The following is a 5,738-nucleotide window of genomic DNA, read 5'->3' as shown; positions in this document are numbered from 1 at the left end:
GAACTGTTGAAAGAAGTAGATGATGAATTTAACGATCTTGCGTAGTTTACCAACGCTCACTGGCTGAGTTTAAAACAACTTTACAAAGGATTTACTTTGTTGTTAACTGCAGTTCAAGATTTTCTTGAAACAAGCATGTTTGCCAAATTTTCAATAATTGAAGACAAAACCTGGAGGCATGACTTGTGTTTTCTCAGCCATATCACACTGCGTAAGGTCAAGCAAAACCTGAAGCTCCAAGGAACAGAAAAGCTTATTGGTAAGCCTAGCTCGATGGGTATGTGGATTAATGTTGATATTAAAATTTTGCATAAAACAAGTCAATAATAATTTTACACATTTTTCTAATATTAATTAATATGCAGGATATCTTAATTATAATCAATAGTACTATGTAAATGAGCTGGAAAAACTGAAGAACACTTGTTTCTAATGATAAATTTAGAGTTGCTTTGCTTCCCCCGGCTTTATTGAGATATAACTGACATAACATTGTGTAAGTTTAAAGTGTGCAACGTGCTGATTGTGCAGTGATAACCACAATAAGGTTAGTTAACACATTCATCACTTTACATAATTACTTCCTTTTTTTTTTTTTTTGCTGGGGCAAGGGGTGTTGAGAACATTTAAGATCTACTTTCTAAGTAACTTTCAAGTACACAATGCAGTCATTAACTATAGTCACCTCTCTGTAGATTAGATCCTCCGAAACTAATCATGTTATAACTCGAAGTTTGTACTCTGACCAGCATAGAGTTGCTTTTCAATTTATGCAACACCCCTTTGAATTTGAAATTAATGCTGAATTGTCATAAGTTAGTGAATTTATTATACTTTGACAGACATAGTTTTGAAATTGATATATATATTTTAAGACTGCCAAGCAGTGTTTGTTTTGCTGTGTGAAGTTTGCATAAGAAAAAATATTATTAAAAAACTGTAAAACATCATACAGTCATGAATAAGCTAATTATTAACTGTACACTGAAGCTAGGTGGACATATAATCTCAAATTTAAAAACTAGTTCCCAGCCCAGCCGAGTATGGCTCAATGGTTGAGCGTTGACCTAGGATCCAGGTGATTGGGGTTCGATTCCCGGTCAGGGCACATGCCCAGGTTGCGGGCTCGATCAATGACTCTCATCATTGATGTTTCTATCTCTCTCTCTCTTTCTCTCTCCTTTCCTCTCTCTGAAATCAATAAAGATATATTTAAAAAAAAAAAAACAAAAAAAACCCCAAACAAATAAAAAAAAACTGGTTCCCAAAAAGTACACAAAAAAATTAACATGATAAGCTTTGAAATATGGTTTATATTTGCAGTTTCATGTTGTTAAAAAGCACTTCAAATGTACTGCTGGAAACTTACTCTTTATAGTGGTACTGGCTGGAATAACATTATAAACTGAAAAACTAATTATTTTTATGAAATTAGAATGCTAATATTGTGAAATTCAAACTTATTTGACTCAATTTTCAATTCTCACTCAGATTAAGTTGATATAATATTATAATATAAAAAATCTGTTTTATAACCAACAAAAGTCTATTGAATTCGGGTTGTGATGTTGAGTAATCAAATCTCCGAGTAGGCCCGAATGGTGAGGCCCAGAGCCCATTGGGTGTTAATTAACGTCCCGGACTATGCAGGGGAAGCCTTCTCGGTAATGTTGTCTTTTGAGCACAGTGCACATGAAAACTGAAGGGTTGGTATTCAGTTTTTTCAGAGATACTCTGCCTTTTTCTGTTGTCTGACTATATAAACCAAACATCTCTTGTGGCCTCTCCTCACTGATGGCTTCAGGTGTGTGGATCTTACTCCCAAGCACTGGTAGAGGCACATTGGAAATGATTTCGTCTGCCATTAGTGAGTGAAGTTGTTTAGATTCTAACAGCCTTTCATAATCTGCACAATCCACCAGAAATGCAATGCTTTTGAAAGAAGAAAAGTAGTTTTACTACACTCTTCGAGCTTCAGTATGTTCATCCAGATCAAAGTTGTAAAAGGTTAGTTCTTCTGAAGTGGGATGCAATGTTGGGACATGTTCAAGTCTGTCATCTTTTAGCATGTGCAGCAATGTTAAACACGTTTGGAACAACTTGGGTATGTAAATCTCCTTTTTCAACTTTGAATTTTTAAAAATCTACTACAGTTCAGGCATTTTGATGTAAATGTAGCATCTGAATTGAGATGTGCTGTAAGGGTAAAATACACATGAATATTGAAAATGTAGTACAAACCCAGCAAAATGTTTTTATACTGATTACATTTTGAAATGTTAATATTCTGGATATATCGAGTTAAATAAATTCTGTGACAATTTCACTGCTTTTTACTTTTTAAATAATATGATTACTAGAAAATTTCAAGTTACATATATGGCTCACATTATATTTTCATTGTACAGCATGAATCTAAGGCTCTTGACATAAACAGTCCAGAACTCACCTTTTCATACATCCATGGGTATGTGCAGCTACTTCAAAGGACCAGAGCCAGAGTAGGCAACTTTAAACCTTCCCAGTTCTCCTGGATTGTCAGCTCAAAAGTGGGGTGCAGTACTGTGTTGGTACATGTTTAACAATGGCTCTGCGGTAAAAAGCTCTTTTTTTGTAGTATTATCCAATTTCCATGGTGTAAATACTCCTACCATGGACCATTTTAAGTTACCATCACCGGGAGCTGGGAGGAAATACTGATAACTGGCCCTCACCAGCAGGGAGCAGCCGGCTTCAGTGGGACACTAGTCAGGACTATTCTTCAACATTTCTGCAGGATGGTGCACAAAGGTCAACAAGGAATAAGTCCATTTAAGGATTTGTTCAGTGAATGAATGCTTCTGATACCTACAAATCTGTAGTGTCCGTTTTTTCCTGATCCTTTAACCTTTCAGAAATGTACATTCCTAAAGTTGAGGACAGACAGATGACTACAACAAGCGTTCTCTTCCTCAGCCATGGTGATGGATATGCTGTGCTGTCCAAAATCCGCTTTAGCTTTGAGTCGCTCATGACCCCAGCTGTTGGGGTCTTGTCTGCTGATGGCGCTCAGCTGAGAGCTGAGTCTCCCCCTAGGAACTGTACTGAGCTGAAAGGATCTGCCTCCCCCCGTGGTTCCCAAGGCAGCACCCTGCATCTAATGACTGGTTGATGTTGGAGTACAAGGGCTGGTCCCTTCAACTACAGACATTTTTGAAGTGCTGTCCTAGTTTCAGAGTTTCATGTGAAACCTTCCCAGACCTCTGTTGCAACTGCGTTACCATTCAGCTTACCCCTCTGCTCGGTCTGCCTCCTTTTACTCCTTTATGAGTTGGAGTTGTCTCTGAAAGCAGTACCCCATGACCCACCTGCACACAATCTCCATCTCAGGGTCTGTTTGCCAGAAAGTAAAATCTGCAATAGTTATTAAAAAAAAAAAAATCAAAGACCACATTTCTTATTTCTCTCGAGATCCTTGTTATTTTTTACTTCCTTTACCAGTTCTTCCATGTAGGTTACAATGAGGGTCAGATCTTACCACCTCTGTCTTATAAGAGAGAAATTTATCATCACTGTAAGTCAAGAAGTTATCGTTGAGAATATCCTAAGAATTTTCATTGTGGAGGCATTTAACAGCATGAGATGAAACTCTCATAGCTAATATGTCTTACTACTTTTTGGGTTTCCTAGGTGGAATGCTGTGATTTTTATTATGTCATTGTAGTAAGTACCTACTTAGCCACATTCAAAATTTTTTCACACATCAAAACAGGAATAATTGCCTGAAGTTGAAGCACTCCTAACCGTATACCAGATGAGGCGATTTTTAAAACTCCCTTCCTGACACCTCAAGTAATCTCAGTTTCTGAGTCAGTATGCTGTACTTTTAATTTGTAGAAACTAATGCTTTACATTTTAAGAGAAAATGTTTCTCAATCTCTCCAAAAGCATATTTGTTGATTTTTCCCTTTCCAAATTCCTGTATAAAAATGGGACAATATAAAGTCAGGTAGATCTATTCAATTACTGCATAAAATTCTACAGACCATTTTGGAGAAGTCCAGTGTGTGAGTCAGAATCATTATTTTCTTTAGCAATGCACTTTGCCACAGATTAGATCAAATTGTTGTTTTTTCCCTAATTTGATCTGCAGACTAAAATAAAGGGGAATGATATAGAATGAAATAGTAAGAATTTGTTGTCTTTTATATTTTCTGATCTTCATCAATTCAGAAGGTAAATTAATATTGCCTTCTAAACACTTACAAATAATTTTTTTCAATATATTTGCCAGGCATCCAGAAAAATAGCTTCTTATTTATTATAAGGGTTTGGTTTTTTTTCCATAGTACCTGATATGAGAATAAAATTGAGTAAAATATGTAAAAAAGTTCTCCATAAACTCATTTTATCAGCACCAAATCTGACATTTGCCTTCATTTTCATAATATGCTTCTAGAGAAATCAAAGTTCCTATTGGTAGCTGTAAATGACTTTTCAAATGAGTCTAAGAGATAATCTGTCCTTGAGTATTCACAGTCAACTCCTATTCATGTTGATGAAGCAGTTGCCATCTTAAATTACCAAGTCTGAGGCTTAGTAATTTCTGAGAAAGTCTCAGCCTCTTTATATTGGATTTTCCAGTCTATTATCTCTTCTGGATCTTGAATTAGGCAAATATAAGATTTGTCCTCCATGTTCACCAATATTTTCATTTTTTAGTTTCTTCATCTCTTTTTGCTAGTAGTTTCTACAGGTTGTCTATCAAGTTCACTATTTCTTCATTAGTAGTTTAATTATTTCATTAAGGCTTTAATTTCAAGGATTATTTTTTAGCTTTTGAATGTTCCGTTTTGTTTTTTTACAAATCTGCCTGCTCATTTTTAATAATCTCTTGCTCCTTACCCAGGTTTTCAATTCCCTCTTTTATTTCTGTGTAAACATATTAAATATACTTCTTTTCTGTTTGGTGATGCTAATGTGTTTTGTGAGTTTTATAGGTAAGCTCATATCTATTGAGGCTCTGTCAGTAGGTTTTGGAGACCCAGTTTGAGGATTCATTCTTCCAGAGAGAATTTGAATTTGCTTTGTCAGGGAAATGAATATAAATTTTTATAGCTGTATAGTATCATATGGTCTAAACATGTAATATATTCAATTACTTCACCAAGGACAGAGACATTGAGGGGGGCAGAAAAGTATTGTGTATTTCCTATTATTCTATGAATTGCATCTGAGTTTCTTTTTCTCAGCTCCAGTGATGGGTTGGTGCGGAACATTGACACAACTCAACATGTTCCTTGTGACTTATGGTGTAAGCAGGAACTTGGCCTGAGAAGCACCACTGCTAAAACAACTGTAATGATTAGCCATTCGAAAATGTATTATAAAGTACCCCACCAGTATCAACTCATTTAATTCTCACAACACTCTTTAAAGGCGTGTACTGTTATGATCTCCATGTTACAGCTGAAGCACAGATTGACACGCAATGGGTGACTTGCCCAAGGCACCACTGTGCTAGCCTCCCTAGAAGCAGAAGCTAGCACAGGGACTCAGAGACACATGATCTCCGAGGCAAGCCTGCAGCCAGCGAGGCCAGCCATGTGCAGCAGGGGAATGAGCCGGGCCAGGAGGGTGTCTGGCCTTCGCCCGACCCACAGGAGGCCAGGGCACTGCAAGGGCAACAGCCGTGGTCGTGGCCTCAGCCTCACGTCAAGCAAGGGTAATGCTCCAGAGTCGGTCCCGGGTGTAGTCGG

This window comes from Miniopterus natalensis, chromosome 11, assembly GCF_054644295.1.
Source record: "Miniopterus natalensis isolate mMinNat1 chromosome 11, mMinNat1.hap1, whole genome shotgun sequence".
Lineage (NCBI taxonomy): Eukaryota > Metazoa > Chordata > Mammalia > Chiroptera > Miniopteridae > Miniopterus > Miniopterus natalensis.
Note: the sequence above shows the minus strand (reverse complement) of the source record.